This window comes from Hemicordylus capensis, chromosome 1, assembly GCF_027244095.1.
Source record: "Hemicordylus capensis ecotype Gifberg chromosome 1, rHemCap1.1.pri, whole genome shotgun sequence".
In the NCBI taxonomy this organism is placed as follows: Eukaryota; Metazoa; Chordata; class Lepidosauria; order Squamata; family Cordylidae; genus Hemicordylus; species Hemicordylus capensis.
In genome coordinates, this window is record NC_069657.1 from 216,191,610 (window position 1) to 216,211,210 (window position 19,601).

Sequence of the window (19,601 nt, forward strand, 5' to 3'; positions counted from 1 at the left end):
GTTTGGTGGTGGTTGTGTGGGGGCGGGGAGTTTAAAGAAAGGGACATATTGTTTATAGTGTGGCCTGTAGGCAGTATGACATTTGGGGTCTTTTTGGCACATAAATGGCCTTAAAAATCCTATGCAGGAAGTTAAATTTGGAAAACCCTATTGGGGATTATTGGTGGCCACTTGTGGAGGTTGAAGAGAGAGACATTTACAGTATTTGGGCATTAAGGCTGCTGAGAGACTTCTGCAATAACATTGTGGGGCCATTTTGGAAAGCGCCCCCTGCAGGCCACTACATATATAAGAGAGCATTTCTCACAGTGGATTTGCAAATGACCATGTGCATAAAACATCTACGTGAAATATGGCACTGGTAGCCGGAAGTGAAATATTTTGGCATTATTTGATGCTAAGCTTCCGCACTAAATGAGCTGATTAGGAATGATGGGGAATGAGCATGACTAGGAGACTAGTCCTACCCAATGCCAGCACAGCATCTCTCCAGTGGCTGATGCTGGTGTCTGCTTTATGTTTCTTTTAGATTGTGAGCCGTTTGGAGACAGGGAGCCATCTTATGTATGTATTGTGTATTCTTCTATGTAAACTGCTTTGAGAACTTTGGTTCAAAAGTGGTATATAAATATTCGTAGTCGTAGCAAGTCAAACCACTGCTTCATCTAGGTCAGTATTGTCTACTATATTGACTGGCAGAAGCTCAGCAGGGTGATTTCAGATAGGTATTTCCCAGTCTAACCTGTATTGAACCTGGGACCTTCTGAATGCAAAGCTAGAGCTACTGCCCTATGCAGAGGATTACCCCGCTGGCAAATTCTTTTCTTACCCCTCTGCCATCTAATATGGATAAGAACTGTATCACTTTGTAGAAGGACTTGGCACATGAGCACTAAATAAAGATTATTTTATCTTTCTGGCACCTTCTTCAGATCTATCTCATATACAGTACTCAGGAGGTTTAGCTACCTAATGTGCTGCTGGGTGTACATTTTTGAGCTGCTGCTCCTTACCTGTACTGTTTTTAGGTATTTAGGATTTTATATTTTGTTGTTGGTTGTAATTTTATTTGCTGTTTCATTGTTGGTTGTACTTTTTAATTTTGTTTTATTGTAATTTCATATGTTGTAAACCACCCGGAACATTTTAACTAAATTGAAACATGGAGTATCATTTCTTTTTAATACACACCGAAATAAAACCTTTTGGGATTTTGCTCCTCCCTTTTCAACTTCCTTTAGCTCCTGGGTTTTCCCAATCCAGCAGCATTAATCTGTTCCATAGCTGAGGTGGAGTTCCTGTTTGCAAAATGTGGAATGTGGAGGGAATTCACAACATTCCACATTCTGAAGAGGAATGTTGGGGAAATCCACTTATGCAACAGAGGAGGGCTGGGGTGGAACATTGCGGAATCACTCCAAGTCTTAAATTCTACACACATGTACTTCGGTTTCAGCTCCATTAATATAAATGGGTTTCCTTCTGAATAAATATACATAGGACATGAATAGCACAGAGAAGGTGGGGCTGCAATACTAAGGCTAGGGTGAGGAAAAGTTCTTTCTTCTGCAGGGCATTTTTCACACAGGGCTTCTAGTTTGCATCTCCTCCGGAATGAAGGGTGTGCGTTCATGTATTGGCCATAGGGATGTATATGGACCAGCACTGCCAAGTTTCCCCCAGCAGTGCTGTGACCAAAATCACTGGCACAGGGCAGCAGTGTACCCTCTTGCTGCCCCGGTCAGCATCAGACAAGAACACCGGGCACTTCTGGTCTGACTCTGACTGCGGTGGCAAGAGGGTACGCAGCCGCCCCACGCCAGCTATTTTGGTCACAGCACCAGTGGGGGGAACATGGTGAAGTGAGTAAGAGCACCCTCCCTCCTGCTTAAAGGTAAACCCTCCGCCACTGGTTGGGACCTTCTGAACCAATTTGACGATCCGTAAAAAGACCACCGAACCGGTTCGTGCACATCCCTAATCGGCCAGATTTACCCTGAAGTCCCCAAGAGCTATTAGAGAGCACTTCACATACGATTCGGGTTTTTCATTGTGCATTAGAGTGTAACCCAATTTATATCCAGGGTAAAAAAATCCACTTTTTGCGTCAGTTTTTTGGGCAACTTTGAACTCACAGTAAACTTGCGGTAAAGTCTGCTGTGTGAAAAATGCCTAAAGATCCATCCTGGAACTTCATGTATGCCCCTTGCCATTAGGGCTATCTCACCTCTTCCTATGGTGACTACTATGCCAGACTTCAATGGAGTGGGCAAAGACTCCACCTCTTTGTCTTGAGAGGTAGGCCTGCCATAAGATTATCCTTAGCCCCCATCCCCCCCCCCCGAATAGTCTGGTTAAAGAAAAAGTAAAGTTGCAAACTATGTTTGCATGTGGAGATTTAGTAACTATGATACATACAAAAATAGAAGCATGGGCATCATCCAAGGATGTTTTTTGGGGGGATGCCAGCAATCCGATATATCTCTCCCTAGGAGTATCCCCCATTGAATTCAGTGGGAACTGGGCTCAATCCAGGGGGAGACAACTGTCCCCTCTTGCCCCACTCCAGACACCCCTGAATGAAAGAGTGATGACAGGTGTTTATTTCAGCGTAATTCAACAACAAATGTAAATTTGTGTATATGGGTGTCGAAGCACTTATCCACACATTTAGCCATCTCTTTTGCAATCTGTGTGGCAGGGTAGCAATCCTCAGTCACTTCAAGAGTGAAAGGCTGTAGATACTTCCTTAATCACTGGTCCAAGAACCCCAGTAGTTTGAGCAAGCATACCAAGGGATTTAGGGTAAACTATTCAGTGGCCCTGAACACAAACATTTGAACAAAAGTCTTTTTGAAATGCACAGTTTTCCATCTCTTTCATTGTTGGACACAAATAGTTGTTGATTCATCAACGTGTACCAGCATGTCCATCATAGCCCATGCAAATCAAAACAGGAAGCTTTGCTAATATGAAGTAACTGAATTCAGGTTACAAATAACAGCAGTAACTCTCTTTTACCACTAAGGGGCATGTGTTTCCCTTCCCATCAATATCTGAAGATGTACGATTTGCCAGAACCTATTTATAGTTTCTTTCCTTTAATCTACAGGGTTCCCCCTTAGAACACAATTCCCTCTCTCTGATTCCATTAAGCTAATCAAAATATGACAATTGTCTACCATGGAGATCAAGATGTAGGTATGTTCCGATATGTAGCTTTATGTTAAAAGGAAACAAATTAGAAAAGACTTGAGAGTTTCCCTTGGGCTTTCTGCATTGCCATTTCCTGATATTATCTTAAATGTATAGTTCTTTCTTTTTATGCTCTGTCGTCCGCAGTAAAATCTTAACTGGGGAAGGGCTGTAGGCTAGCTCAGTAGCAGAGCACATTCTTTGCATGTAGAAGGCCCCAGATTCGATCTCTGGCATCTCCAGGTTGGGCTAAGAAAGACCTCTATTTGAAACTTGGGAAAGCTGCTACCAAACAGTGTAAAACCATACCAAGTTAAATGGACCAATGGTTTGCGAGTGCGACCAATAAGGTGGCTGCAAATGTTCCTATGTTTAAAAGCCGGAGCTTAAGTGACCTAGTAAGAGGTGTGCCAGGCCTCAAGACTGCCTGGAAGTCTATCCGCCTGACTTTGAACCCCTTCACTTGACTTGTAAGATGGATCTGGTTGTTATTACTCAGTGAGGAGGAAAACACACTCTGAAGCATCTTGAAGCTTTTATTATTATTATTATCATCATCATCATCATCATTATTTAAATTCCTTCACGTACAGTATACTCATGCTGAGCTCCGACACTGGAAGGATAGAGCCCTGATTTAAACTTATCAAAAGCATCTGAACTGATGTTTATATCAGATTATCAGCCTGCTTCCATGGAACTTAGCATCTCCAACCTTCCCTCTTTTTTCTTTTTTTTAAAGAAAAGGCCTTACTTGTAGTGTTGCTGTCAGATAATACTTGCAAGATAGCACACATATTTAAGAAAGGGATCAATATCTGCCATCACCATGAAGACAGATGTAGCTTTGACACCTATACGATTTTTGCCTGAGGCTTCAATAAGGACTTCCTAATTAGTTTTAGTAAATTGTTTTCAGTACTAGCCTCTTTTGATAACATTGGAGAGAAGTGCTTACCTTTGCAGAGGTTTTCTCCCCTAGGCTTTGGGGAAATATATTTATTTGTTTGCAATAAAGGTTTGATTCCATGAGTTATTGGGCATTGCTTAACGAAAGGGGAAAAGGAAAGATTGCATAATCAAGTCGGTGTCGAGTCGGTCGACTCCTAGCAATCACATCCCATGTGATTTTCTTGATCGAATACAGGAGTGGTTTACCAGTCCCTCCTCCCTCACAGTATGAGAGTATACCTTTTAGCACCTCCCTATATCACCGCTGCCCAATACAGGTGACTATATTTACTAGGCACAGTATGGGAAGCACAATGGCGGGGATTTGAACTAACAGCCTCTTGCACTCTAAGGCAAGCTGCTTCCCCACTGCGCCACCACAGCTGATATTGCTTAACTATGTAAAGTGTGCTGTCAAGTCGATTTTGACTCCGGCGACCACAGAGCCCTGTGGTTTTCTTTTGGTAGAATACAGGAGGGGTTTACCATGGCAGCATCTTCCTATATCGCTGCTGCCCAATATAGGTGTTGGGGATTTGAACCAGCAACCTTCTGCTTGTTAGTCAAGCAGTTCCCGCTGTGCCACTTTTCAAAATAGCCATTCATCCAAAACCACACAAGACCAAGTGCATCTTTTACATGCCATGTCAAACCAGCCATGGAGGCAAATTAGGGTGTCAGTTTCCCAGAAGTGCCTATCTCAGAGACAGAAAACCACTACCTGCCCTTTTGGAGCCCCCTTCGGTGCCCAAAGGCAGCTTAACAGTTTGCTGGATGGAATCACATCCCTTGCAATGCAGGATGGAGGATGCTTCAGAATCTTTTCATCTCTGCTGGCTGTCCCAAGCATAGACATACAGGCACTCCTCAACTTACAAACATGCATACATACAAACACAAAGCTCCATAACATATTACATTATGGAAGCCCCCAACTTATAAATGCCAACCTGTATATACAAAGATGTTGTCCTCTTGGGAACTACATACGTTTCAAGTTATGAACATCCAAATTACAAATGGACTTTTGGAACACAACCTGCTTGTGTGTTGGGGACTTCCAACTACTGGTAGTTGCAACAGGGAGGAAATAAAGAAGTAACAGATATTAAAACTGAGAACAAGACCATAACGTCCCTGTCAACTCGTGATCTATTTATGCAATAGTATGTGATGAGATACAAGCAGTGGATGTGAATTCACCTTGGGCAGCAAAAAAGACCCCTAATACAACACAAAACAAAACGAAAACTATCTGGCACTGCTTCCACAACAGTTCTGCATGTCTCCAAACTCCTAGGCATAAAACTGCCTTTTGATTTGATAGGGATAGTAATTCTTTTTACTTCATCTTTTTGCTGCACAGGGTTAAGGCTTTCATTCTGTCCTGCCTGTGGCTTCCAGCAGCATCTGGTGGGCCACTGTGCGAAACAGGATGCTGGACTAGATGGGACTTGGGCCTGATCCAGCAGGGCTGTTCGTATATTCTTATGTTGCTTCAGAAGAAGAACTGCTCAGCTGGTCATTTCATTGCCTTATACTAGCATTTAAGCTATACTAGCCTTATGCCCAATTATTTGCATCATGTGCCAATTAGGTTTCAGATTTTATCAGGTAAACAAGCGGCTATCACAACTAGGTTCATATTCCATCTTTTTAACAAAAATTCATCCAATAAAGCACTTTATCTCATTTTATTAGCCTATGACTCATGGCTATGGAACTGTATTGACCTTATTGCCGTCAGCAACAGAAAAACCTTCCTGCCACCTCTGTAAACGTGTGTTGTAATATATTACCAGCCAAATGACTGCAAGTGGCACGTACTACTGAAATCATCCAGAGCATTTAATATGCTAGAAAGTATTTCACAGCAAGCTCTTTCCAAAACATGCAAGTTGTTAAAGAAAGTGGTTTTAAAAATGTACATGTAAATATTATGTGAGGAAGATAACATACTAAGAAAGGCACAAATGACCAGTTTAATTACTATTAACATGCATAGAGCATAGGAACATAGGAAGCTGCTATATACTAAGTCAGCTCATTGGTCTATCTAGCTCAGTATTGTCTACACAGACTAGCATCGGCTTCTCCAAGGTTGTAGGCAGGAACCTCTCTTAGCCCTATCTTGGAGAAGCCAGGGAGGGAACTTGAAACCTTCTGCTCTTCCCAGAGCAGCTCCATCCCCTGAGGGGAATATCTAACAGTGCCCACATGTGGTCTCCCATTCAAATGCAACCAGGGCTGACCCTGCTTAGCTAGGGGTCAAGTCATGCTTGCTGCCACAAAACCAGCTCTCCTCAGAGAGGAGAGAATATCCTCTATATAGAGATAATATCCATTAAATATATACAAAAAGGGTCCTAGGACATCAGCCTTCCTCTCCTTTACTATTATCACCATTATCACCCCCACCTGAACATGGTCTGAGGGAATATGATTTAGCCACCTTGCAGTATCTAAGCAGGTCTTAAGCCCTATTTACATATCATATTCAACACAAGAACAATCAGTGTACAGCGTATGCATGTACAGATCTGTATGCACATACAGTTATTTGCACATTAAGTATAACACACATACAATAAAGTCTGTTGCCAGACAGCCCGATTTCAGGGTAGCCCAGAGAGCACCCCTCTATCTATATTGCTTTGGAAGGCTATACAGCCCGAGACAACAGGATCATAGCCTCCACGGTGAACTATTCACCTGCCTGGGTTTGGCTAACCCGCAACTGGTTGCTCTGCATGAGCAAAGCCAGCAACGTGCCCCAAGGTCAGAACAGCTAAGACTGAATGGGACACCCCCACCCCTCTCTTTCAGAGAGAAGGCAGTAGCCAGCAAGCAGACCTCATTTCAAAAGGTGAATCAATCAGGGAAGGAATCCTCCTTTTCACAAGCGATAACAGTGGAGCACAACTCCAGAGGCACAAAGATAAGCAGCACATTCCCTAACCCGTTTTGCATTAACAACTTAGCTGGCAAGGACTAAATAAGTGCATCAAACTGGAGGTGTGTAATCTTGTACACCTGGAAGGCACCCTGTTCTTGAGATAGTCAGTCCAGCAGCTCTATTCAACATGTACAACACATTTACATAACTTTACCTTTGCCTTTATTGGGCAAGTTTACACTCAAAGTTAGTAATGCCAAGCAGCAAAGAATTTCTTTGTTGCACATGGAATCTGCCACCTTCAGTGTGGGTAAAATGGCTTGGAAATTGCCTCAAGGCATGTTTCAAGGTATATTTATTATTATTATTTCTTGTTTACACAGTCAGACAGGTGTTATTGACCGGTTTGTTTTATCCAGACATCGAGTCCTTCCCAAGGACCTGGGATGGCTGAATTTTATTGTCAGTTGTTATAGATATCATCGCAGAATATAGGCTGTTCCCAGTAAAGCTGCTTTTTGTAATTGGCTGATGGTGATTTCTGTGGCCCCTATGGTGTTGAGGTGCTCTTCAAGGTCTTTTGGAACTGCACCCAGGGCACCAATTACCACTGGGATTATTTTGATCTTTTTCTGCCACAGCCTTTCAATTTCAATTTGTAGATCTTTGTATTTGGTGATTTTTTCTATTTCTTTTTCTTCTGTTCTGCTATCCCCTGGTATTGCTATGTCGATTATTTTGACTTGTTTTTCTTTCTTCTCGACTACAGTGATATCTGGTGTATTGTGTGGCAGATGTTTGTCTGTTTGTAGTCAGTAGTCCCATAATATTTTTGCATCTTCATTTTCTTCAACTCTTTCAATTTTATGGTCCCACCAATTTTTGGCTACAGGTAGCTTGTATTTTTTGCAGATGTTCCAGTGTATCATCCCTGCTACCTTGTCATGCCTTTGTTTGTAGTCAGTCTGTGCGATCTTTTTACAACAGCTGCTTAGGAGGTCCACTGTTTCATCTGCTTCTTTACAAAGGCGGCACTTGCTGTTTGTGGTGGATTTTTCGACTTTTGCTCTTATTGCATTTGTTCTTAGTGCCTGTTCTTGTGCAGTCAGTATTAAAACCTCTGTTTCTTTCTTCAAGTTGCCATTCTTAAGCCATTGACAGGTCTTGGTGATGTCTGATTTTCCACTTATATTGTGCAAATATTGACCATGCAGTGGCTGATTTTTCCATTTTTCTGCTCGGTTCTTGACTTGTTCTTTCTTGTAGGCCTGCTTTGTTTCTTTGGTGTTGAATAGTTTCATGTTATTGACCATTTTAAGTGCATCTTCTTCACTGTCCTTGATATATTCTTCAAGGCCTCTTTTCTCCTCCTCTGCTGTTTGATGGACTTGCAGCATTCCTCTTCCACCTGAGCTGCGAGGGAGGTATAGCCTATCTACATCACCGCGGGGGTGCAGAGCATGATTGATGGTCATGATTTTCCTGGTCTTACGATCCAGTGTCTCTAGCTCTGCTTGGGTCCAGTCTATTATTCCTGCAGTGTATCTGATAACAGGTATAGCCCAGGTGTTTATGGCTTGTATGGTGTTCCCGCCATTGAGTTTGGACTTGAGGATTTTTCTAACTCTCCTGATGTATTCACTTCCAATTTTTCTTTTAACTTCAGCATGTGCGATGTTATCAGCCTGGAGAATGCCCAAGTATTTGTAACGTTCTTTCTCTTCCAGGTTCTTGATCTTGCTTCCATTGGGCAGTTCTATTCCTTATGTTTTTCTTATTTTCCCTCTGTTCATTATTAATGCAGCATACTTGTCTAGTCCAAACTCCATTGCTATATCGCTACTGAATATACGGACAGTGTTTAGCAGTGATTCGATTTCTGACTGGGACTTTCCATAGAACTTCAGATCGTCCATGTACAGCAGATGGTTGATTTTACTGGATGTTTTAGATGTTTGGTATCCGAGGCCTGTTTTGTTTAGTATTTGTGAAAGTGGGGTCATGGCGATTACAAACAACAGAGGGGATAGTAAGCCCCCTTGGAAAATACCTCTTCTAATGCTAACCTGTCCAAGTGTCTTGCCATTGATTGTTAACTGTGTACTCCACATGCTCATTGCTTTTTTTATAAATATCTGAATGTTTTTGCTGACACAAGTTGTTTCTAAACATTTTATTATCCATGTGTGAGGCAATGAATCGAAGGCTTTCTTGTAGTCAATCCATGCAACACTTAGATTTGTTTTTCTTCTCTTGCAGTTTTCTAAAATCATTTTGTCAATCAGCAGCTGGTCTTTTGCGCCTCTGGTGTTTGGGCAATTTCCTTTCTGTTCAACTGGAAGCTGTTTGTTAGTTAATAAGTGTTGCATCACTTCATCTGCTATTATTCCAGTTAATAATTTGAACGTGGTTGGCAGGCAGGTTATCGGTCTATAATTACTTGGAACTGCACCTTTTGCTGGGTCTTTCATGATGAGATGAGTTTTCCCTATTATTATTATTATTATTATTATTATTATTATTATTATTATTATTATATTCACTTTCTATACCGCCATTCCAGAAATGGCTCCGGCCAAAGCACATGGCCTTGGAATCTGCTTGGATCACTATCCTATGGGCTCTCATATTGGCGAGTGGTAGTCTTTCATTCCTCGCCTCTCTTCCCCGCCTTTCTGCCTGTCCCCTGTGAGACGAGCTCTGCCAATATGCAACGAACACACCAACTTAACTGGGAAGGATAGGTAAGCTAACCACTTGCGCTTCTAAGCCTCCTTGCAACCTCTCTCCCTTCTTTGCCTCCCCGCTTTCAAGCACTTTCTATGGCAAGCCTTAAACCAAGCTCTGGTGTAAGCACCTTGACCAAGCCAATCAGTCTCTAATTATTATTCATTTATTTGTTACATTCCTATAATGCCCTATCCATCCAAAGGCTCTTGGCGGTGAACAACAATAAAAAACAATCAGCTTAAAACAATATGTAAGCTTAAAACTCAAGTATGTAGTACACTGCTCTGGCCTCCTTGGAGGAAGAGCGGGATATAAATGTAATAATAATAATAATTTAAAAAAAACAAGTTTAAAACCAGTTTAAAACCAGTTTAAAAACATTTAAGAACAATGTTAAAACCTTGGAAGGCCAGGCCAAACAAATATGTTTTCAGGGCTCTCTTAAGTCCTGAAAACAATGAGCCCAAGCAATCAATGAGCCCAAACTATGAATTTCTGCTGGGAGTGCATTCCACAGCCCAGGAGCAGCTGCAGAGAAGGCCCGGTCCTGAGTACCAGTGGTAACCGGAGACAGACCTCTCCAGATAACCTCAATGTGTAGTGGGGATAATTAGGTCTTCAGCTAAATTATTGCCAGTTATATTCTTGCATAGAATATCAGTAAAGAGTTATTGGTTTATTATCCCCATTTTACCCTTAATAAAACCTTTGAACTACATCTACGTCTCCTCATCTTTCCAAGACCTCAAACTTGCTCAAATTGGAACCATACTAGATCCAATACTACTCCCTCTAACCAAGCTAATTCCCCACTCTAAGCCAAAAGCACCGTCAGAGCGTCCAGCCAGAACTCTGGAGCAGTTCTGGAAACACTTCCTATCTGTACCCTGCATTTGAGGGAGTCTATACCCAGGTTCAATTCTAAAATGAACACATGTTCAGTCATTCACACAAAAACATGTACATGTGTACAGACACCTGTATGCACACATAATGTAATGTCTGAATAAGGTCATTACCTGGATGATAATGGTCATTATTTGGATGAATGGCTGCGTGTACACTGCCTTAAGTTTGATGGGGAAAGGCAAAATATAAATTAAATAAATAGAAAGAGAGTAGTTACTGCACTGTTTGTTTTTAATTGTAGCTATAACACCTCTGCATGTCTACAGGTAACAGGAGGACTTAATTACTGCTGACATTTATCAAGTCTATAGCACCAGAGTAACAACTATTCCCTCACCAGTGGCAACAGGAAATAATTATTTTCTAAGTGTCCTAAGAGAAGGAAAATGAACACCTATCATTAATATTTGAATCATGTTCTGTGGGCTTCTATTTTTGTAAGATTTTACCTCTGAGACTAATCTTTAAAAAGGACAAATCTTTTTAGATAAACCAGAGATGGCCCAAGGGATTTTGGCGCTTGAGGTGATTATGATTTTGCCTCCACCCTCGGCCACCATTCAATAGTTTACAAAGTTTACAAATAGTTTACAAGTATTAAACTGTATTAATACTCACCTTCTCATACTGACTAATACTGTATTAATACTGTATTAAAGTAGTAAACTGTGGAATAGTTTACAAGTTTACAAGTCATAACCCAAGGGGGCAACTTAACATAAGGATAAGGTTACTATAGATCCACCAAGGCCATGGAGGGATGTGTCTGTGTGTGCAGTTACCTTGAGGCCAGCCAGGTGGGCAATTCTGGGGCCAAGCTCTTCCACCTTAGTGCTGTTGGCCTCAAGGGTACCCAGTAGAGCCAAGGCAGGGCATAGTAGTTGGCTGTGGGTGGAGGCAGGAGCCCCTCCCCCACGGGATGGTGTCAATGCAGTTGCCATCCAACTGCAGATTGCCATCTGATGGAGATGATCTGTAGGAGTTGCAGTTACCATCCAAGAACAGCTCCTGGAGGGCAGTGGGCAGAGCTCTCAGGGGCCAAGCTGGGCCCCAGCTCCTGGCAAGTGGTCGCACCACAGATTGAGAAGGTGCAGTTTAGGAAGGTTGAGAGGAGGAAGACAGACCCAAGAAAGCATAAGCTATATGGCTGAGCTGACCAAACAATTGTACCTACACCCATGCTTCTATCTAATCCAGGCCTACTCAACTTAGGCCCCCCATCTGTTTTTGGACTACAACTCCCATCATCCCTAGAAGCAGTGGTCAATAGCCAGGGATAATGGGAATTGTAGGCCAACATCTATAGGAGGGCTGAAGTTGAGCAGCCCTGAATCCAATGCCCCTTGGTGCTTGGTGCCCTAGGCAACCGCCTAGTACACCCAAATGGATAGCCCAGCCCTCAGGTAAACATTTCTACTGCATAGGAGTGACTTACCACCCAACACCTCTTTTTCTGCTGTAATCTATATGAATTCCCAGAATTTAGATAGGATTTTGTAGGTGGCTATGGTAGAGCTTTGAGTAACCCTGGAACAAAGCAAGAACCGCTGGGGAAAAGGAACATGGGCACCAAGGGGGCAGTTCTCACCACCACCACTCCAATGTATGGTGGGATTAGATTTCTGTTTACATATTTTATCTATATATTTGTATGTATATATCCCACCCACCCCAACCAAAAAAAAAAAAAAAAAGATTTTTACTGCAGACACCCATGAAAAGGAAGATTTGTTTAGGGAAATGAAATATAGTTACCGACATAGCAAGAAACGCAACGACAACAACAAAAGCTTTCTAACTACTGTTCTAATTCCTACTAAAAAGGTAAACAGGGATTAGAATATCTGTTGTAACATTTCCATAGCTACATCTGTCTGCATTGTGTATATGTGTGATTGTAAGACGGCATAAGCTGGCCAAAGAAGAAGGTCTGTGAAAACGATGGCATGACCACCAGCAGCTACACACACACACACACATACACACACTAACTTTTAAAGAGAAATTCTTGTGATTATATGGTACAGTCTCTCTCTCTTTCTCTTTCTCACTCTCTTTGCAGACCTTTTTGAACTCCTCACTAACAAAGGGCATTTACCTACATTGCTTCAGGGAAGGGAAATTGCATTTTAACAATATTTCTAACCTAATTAAAAAATGTTGCCATGATTAGCAGTCTGGATGCTTCTGACAGATCAGTTCAGATCAAGGTCAAAGTGAATGCAAAGAAAACAAGACAATCTTTTCATTATACATGGAGGAAGAATGGATAGCACAGAAAAGAAAGTCTATCAGGCACTCTTTGAACCTATGCAGTCAAGACTGATATCGACAGGGCATGTTCCCAAGTAAATGATGTATTGGCCAAATCCATCTTTAAATGTAAAACCTTTTCATCAAGAATGCCTCCTCTTAAATGATCAAAATACAGCTGTAAAATTGAATGATTTATTGGGTAAATGCAAAAACTTTTTGTCTCTCTGACCTCTCTAGCTGGACAAAGAGGCACCTTTCAAATAGTTATTCTGTTTGTATTAAGCAGCAGGGGAAGATCTGGCCCTATTCAACCTTAGTACAGCATAGGCATCATCTCATAGTGCGCGGGAGGAGGCAATGGTAAACCTCTCCTGTATTCTACCAAAGAAAACCACAGGGCTCTGTGTGTGCCAGGAGTTGAAATCGACTTGATGGCACACTTTACCTTTACAGCATCACTCTGGTGGCTGTTGCTGGTATCTACCTTGTGCTTCTTTATAGGCTGTGATCCCTGTGGGGCAGGAAACAATTTTCTTCTTATTCTTTTTCTGTGTAAACTGCCTTGAGAACTTTTCTGTTGGGGGGTGGGGATTTAATAAAAAATTTAAAATATAGCCCTATCAACTAATAGCCCTGTTGTACTCATTACCTTTATATCCACCCCTGTCATAGAACTTGAGGTGGCACTGCCAGGCACTGACCAGATCAAGACCTGCTGAACTTCAGCAAGATTATGTCATGTGCCATATTCCTGTCAATCTATCTGTTAGTTAAATAGTTCAAAGTCATCAACAGAGGCATGCATGAAGCTAGGAATGAACTTGAGCCTTATCAACCAAAGTTCACAGAGCATCTCAGTTCTGTGTCAAAGAGCTATTATAGCCCATAAAATAACTTGTGAAGGTGAGAGGACTTTGTACAATCTATGCAAGGAGACTGGGTGGAGAGGCAGAAAATACCAGCACATTTTTATGCAATCTGAAGAATTAGCAGCGTTCCTTTTATTGCAACAGCCATTCTATGCATTATACAGATGACAATGGCAGAATTCCTGAGTGGAGCTCTTAAGGCTAGTTATATTAAAAGCTGTGGTCAATGAGCATATCAGGGCATGGGCTACAGGAGTGTAGAGCTGGCATAGTGTAATGGCTGAGGTACAGATCAGGACTGCCCTGGTTCAAGTTCTTTATGATAATTAAAATCACCTGACCTCTGCTATTAACTCAATAGGTGGCTGTAGCCAAGCCTCTCAGCCTCAGCTTCAACACAGTGACAATTATAGTGGACAACACCATGCACGGTCTTCCATCAACATAAGGGACCCACCAGGGTTGCTGAGGAAAGACTTGAAAGCATTACTACAGCACTCCTTCCCATTGTTTTCAGCTTCAATATAGGAATAACGATGCTTACTCTAACAACATCTGGAGTCCCAAGGTTGGGACCTTGCTGTAGACTACAACGCTCATCATACCCCAGTCAACCATTGTTCCTGGGGATGACAGGAGACATAGCCCAACAACATCTGGGAGACCATACTTGGGAACTCCTGCTTGACAGGATTGTTGTCAAGATTCCATCAAGATAGTAAACATGAAGTGCTCTGCACACTCTGTGTTCTGCAAATGCAAAGTGTTCTCACGGTAACCCTTGTGCTCTGATGCGCAGTTATCATGACTAGTTCCTCACAAATCAGCTTGATTGTGGATAGTTCCGCAAAATTGTCAGCTCAGTGAACTGCAACTCTCCAGATGGCAAAGAGGAAAAGGAGAGCTTCCTTAAAAAAAAAAAAAAAAGACTCAAATCTGCCTACTGAACTCACTCTACCTTCCCAGCCCAGCACCAAATGTCTGCTCTGCAAGTGCTGAAATGCCTGGGTGCTGCATTCACAGGTGTACAGTACACTACCGTATACAAGGATCTCAGGGGCGTTAATCTAAAACGGGTGCTTCAAGAGGCATCTGATGGGCCATTGTAATAAGATTATTTATTCATCATCATCATCTTATACATAAATGCTGTCCTGCCTCATCTGTGGAAGAGGCACCTGGGTAGGGAAGATGAAGATGAAGCTTCTGTCCCATGCTTAACAATTTTTGTCAGGGCTGTAGCATGGTGGGATTTAAAAAAAAACCTTTTTGTCCATTTATTCATTTAAAACGAGCAGTAATATGAACAATGCATCAAATTAAAAATATTCTAACAAAACTCAGTGTTATTAACATCAAAAAGGGGATATATAATATCCACATCCTTTTTAATGGAAACATTTCACATCATATCATCTTTAACTGCTCTGATTCCGCTCCCAGACCTCCTTGCTGTTTCTTCTCCAAAAAACAGCCTCAGCCAACACGTCCATTCCCATCCCCTTAATCAGGAGGTGAACTTCACCACCACTCTCCACTTGCAAAGGTGTGTTTAGTACGTCTCCATCTCTAGCACTGCCCATCTCTCAGAGGCAACATCTCTTCCTCTGCTCTCACAGTCTCACTCCCCTGATTTCTAGGGAGCAGGGAGGGGAAAACACATAGAAAGAGAGACAACAAAGTCTCCGGTATGGGCGGTTCTGCTCTGTCTCCACACTCCCACCTCTTCCCTTCCTGCTTTCCCTTCCCTCCATCGACTTGGAAAGCCCTGTCTGTGGATAGAGGGCAAGGACTGGCCTTGGGGGGCCCTCAGAGACTGTGGGCCAGGAAACCCACTGCAGCAGTTGCCAATAGCAGTTAAATAGTTCACAGGCTTCCACCAAACTTTACTCCATTTCAATCTGTTCTCAAGAGACATAGTGATTAAGAAAAGAGAGAAATGATTTGCATGATCAGCTGCTACTTACCCACTAAAATTGAACTACAGCCACATTTTCTAATAATAGACTACAATAAGCACACATTTATTGCATGTACAGCCACCTGTGCTTTAGAGTGTTGCTACAAGAAGAAATTTGATTTCCTTGAAATATACTTTTGTTTTCTGTGCACATGAAATGCACTTACTGGAAGAGCTTGACATGCAGTAAATATAAAAACTCCAGAATACTTCTGAGAAAACTGAAGGCTGCAGTAATGCCAAAGCAAATACATGGGAACATTGTTCTTTCTGCTGAAGACACAAGAGTTCAGTCATGCATTTCCACCCCCAGCCAGGTCAAACATACATATAATATATGGGCAGGGGCGTATCTAGGGTGGGGCAGGCAGGGCACATGCCCTGGGCGCCACTTGAAGGGGGACGCCACTTTCTAAAATTAAAAAAAATTGAAAAATGGCCACCAAAAACAAAATGGCCACTGCACATGTTCAAATGGCCTCTGTGAGGCCCTAGGCCAGGCCAGGCCTCTCAGAGGCAATTTGAGCATGCACGGTGGCCATTTTGTTTTTAGCGGCCATTTTAATATATATATATATATATATATATATATATATATATATATATATATATATATTTTTTTTTTTTTTTAAATGGCCATGACACATGCTCAAATGGTCCCTGTGAGGCCCTAGAGACCAGTGCTGGGAGGGGGAACCTTTGCTGACCTCCCCCAGCCTTTAGGAATCCCCCCAAAGGGGCTACAGGTTAAAAAATAATATAATATAAGTCACTGTACACATATTTAGTTTGGAACTATGTACAGAGAATCAGGGCTTGTGAATACTGAGCTGAAGCTTATGAGCTAGGATTGCATTCATTTGCTCTTACTTTGTTTCTTGTGATAAGTGAGTTAAATGTGATGTCTTAATAATGTGGCTATTAATAGTGAGTTTGTCTTTGAATCAGTGTGAAATCCTTAGTATTAAGGCCCACTGGGAGTTTCTTGCTCTCTTTCTCTCATTTTAACTTTCTTTCTGAAATACTAGAATATATTCCAAGCAGTGACACAGTTTACTCTGCATATCCTTTAATTATTTTTAGAGTATCTGGGAAAAGTCAAATTCTCCATTTATTTTTAAAACTTATGTAATAGTGATGCTACAATGCATAGTAGAGAATTAGACAGGCACTTCTGTTTAGTTTTCCAAGTACACCTCCACATAGTATTTGGGTATTTCATGAGCCCCAGCATACTGAAATTTGTAGTTTTCCAGCATTTTTTGGTCTGGCTACGTCCACTGCTAAATAGTTTTTGAAATATTAAAAGATTAACAAGCTTGACTTGTATCAGCTGATATTATGGTAAGGTTATCTGAAAGATGGGTGTCAGATGTTTGGTCTGGGGGCGCAATTTCAGTGCTTGCCCTAGGCGCTATTTTCCCTAGATACGCCTCTGTATATGGAGTTGCAACTCATAAATATCATAGGGGTCTCTCTCACCTATCCCTCACTGCTTTATCTTCTTTTTGAGATCACAAGTATCTCTCAGATTAATATGAAATCAAGTGCTCTGTCGAGGAATTGTCACCATTTTAAAAGTTTAACTTGTAATCGCATGTAGTGCATGCACGCTCTTCTTGTTTCTCAAGATGAACTACATCCAGACCTAGCTCTGTGGTGCCTTGTTTGCAAATTAATTTGCTTCAGTTTTGCATGCACAGCACACTAAATTTACTTCAACTGTCAATATACTCCAGTTAAAACACTCTCCCGCTGCCCCTTTCAAGTCTGAACTGGCTGTTCTGTATATATTTGCACTGAAAACCACAGAACTCCTAAGAGTATTCAGAGCATACTGCAAGGAATTTTTAGCTAACCACGCTTTGACCATATAATAGGAATATAGGAAGCTGAGCTGCCATATACTGAGTCAGATCATTGGTCCAGCTAGCTCAGTATTGTCTACACAGACCAGCAGCAGCTTCTTCAAGATTGCAGGCAGGAATCTCTCTCAGCCCTATCTTGGAGATGCTGCCAGGGAGGGAACTTGGGACTTCTGCTCTTCCCAGAGTGTCACCATCTCCTAAAGGGAATATATATTACAGTGTTCACATATAGTCTCCCATTCATATGCAACCAGGGTGGACACTGTTTAGCAAAGGGGACAAATCATGCTTGCTACCCTAAGACCAGCTCTCTGATCGTAATGGACAGGGTTGGACAAAACATGTAGCTGAAACAGAGCTACTGTTTATTTCAACTAAGATTTATTCCACAAACCTGGATTGGCACTACAGATAAACACCAAATCTTGGCTTGTTTTGCCATGCTGTGGTTTGTTCAGGTCCAATCCTTCTCTTTACCCTCCCTGTGTGAGAGCCCTATGAGGAGCCGCTGAAGGAAACCAGGATTAAACCATGATTGCTGATTAAGACATCACGTGTTCCATGGTTAAGCAAACAAACCAACTTCAAACCTTGGGTTCATGTTGAGATTTGACTGCCTGAAGTAAACTATGGTTTGACTGTTGCAGGTTCAGACAAACTAACCACAATTAGATGAAATAAATAATGGTTCCACATGATGTCTGAACCCACCCAATGTTCTGTGTCCAGGAGCACAAAAATACTTACTCTATATTTTTGTCCTTTTTGTACTGTAATTTTAATGCTGGTTCCCTTGACATATCTATCTTCTATATAATTAATTCTCCAAGACGGTCCGTCTTGGATGCGTGGAAATCTCCCGCGAGAGTGGCGGCACCACTTGCGAGAGTTCCTGAGAGAACTGCTGCTGCTGTCAGAGAGAAATAATGGTGGCGGTGGCGGTGGCGGTGGTGGTGGCAGGCCCAGCCCGGTCACCGGGGTGTGGAGGAGGAGGAGGAAGCAGGCCCGGCCCGGCCCGGCCCGGCCGCTGGTCGGCTGGAGGCGGCAGCGGCGACCCAGCCTGGCCTGGCCACCGGGAGTGGGAGGTGGTGGCAGAACGACCTGACCCTGGCCTGCCCAGCTTGGCTGCCGGGGTAAGAACGAGCCAGCGGCGGGCCCTGGCCCGGCTGCCGGTCAGCCAGAGGAGGTGGTGGAGGGCCAGCCTGGCCTGGCCGCTGGGAGGAGGAGGCAGCGGTGGCAGGACGCCCTGGCCCTGGCCCGCCTACCGGGCGAGGAGGCGGCGGCAGGCCCTGGCCTGGTCCCCAGGAGGAGGAGGTGGAAGCGGAAGAGAAGAAGCGCGCCAGCCAGTCCGCAAGAAAGGGGGGAAGCAGAAGCAGGGGGGTCAGTCAGCTGGACGAACAGCCAGAAAACCAGGCATGCCGGCGTGGGGGGCAGGGCCGAACTAGAGGTGCAGATGTTCCGATCCCGATTCCACTAGTATAGAACTGATACTTGACCTTCAAGTAGTAATGACATTTGCCACCAGTAAAGTACACTTGTAATAGTAGCTCCAGCACTTCCCTAAACTGCTATACGTGTTAAAAGAGCTTTTCATTTAACTGAGGGCCAAACTGGGATGGCTTATATTTAACAAGAAATAGAACACACAAACACAAGGCTCAACCATGTGTTTAATGTTACCTCAGGTTTGGCCCATTGTTTCCCATAAAATGTATCATATGAGGCAGTAGTAATACAGTATATGCTTTCCTTCATATACTACATGCCTTATAGTGGAAGAAGCATCATCTTCCTCCAGTCCTGCCTAGATTATCCCTGAGGAATGAGGAAACTGTGGGTCCAGGGGAAAGTGAAGATAACCTACAAAGGAACCAGGAACTCAGAATGCCTCTGTGGCAAGATCATAAACCTGTGGCACGTGACACAGAACTATTTATAGCCCTGCTCTGTAACTTCACTGAAGGCTA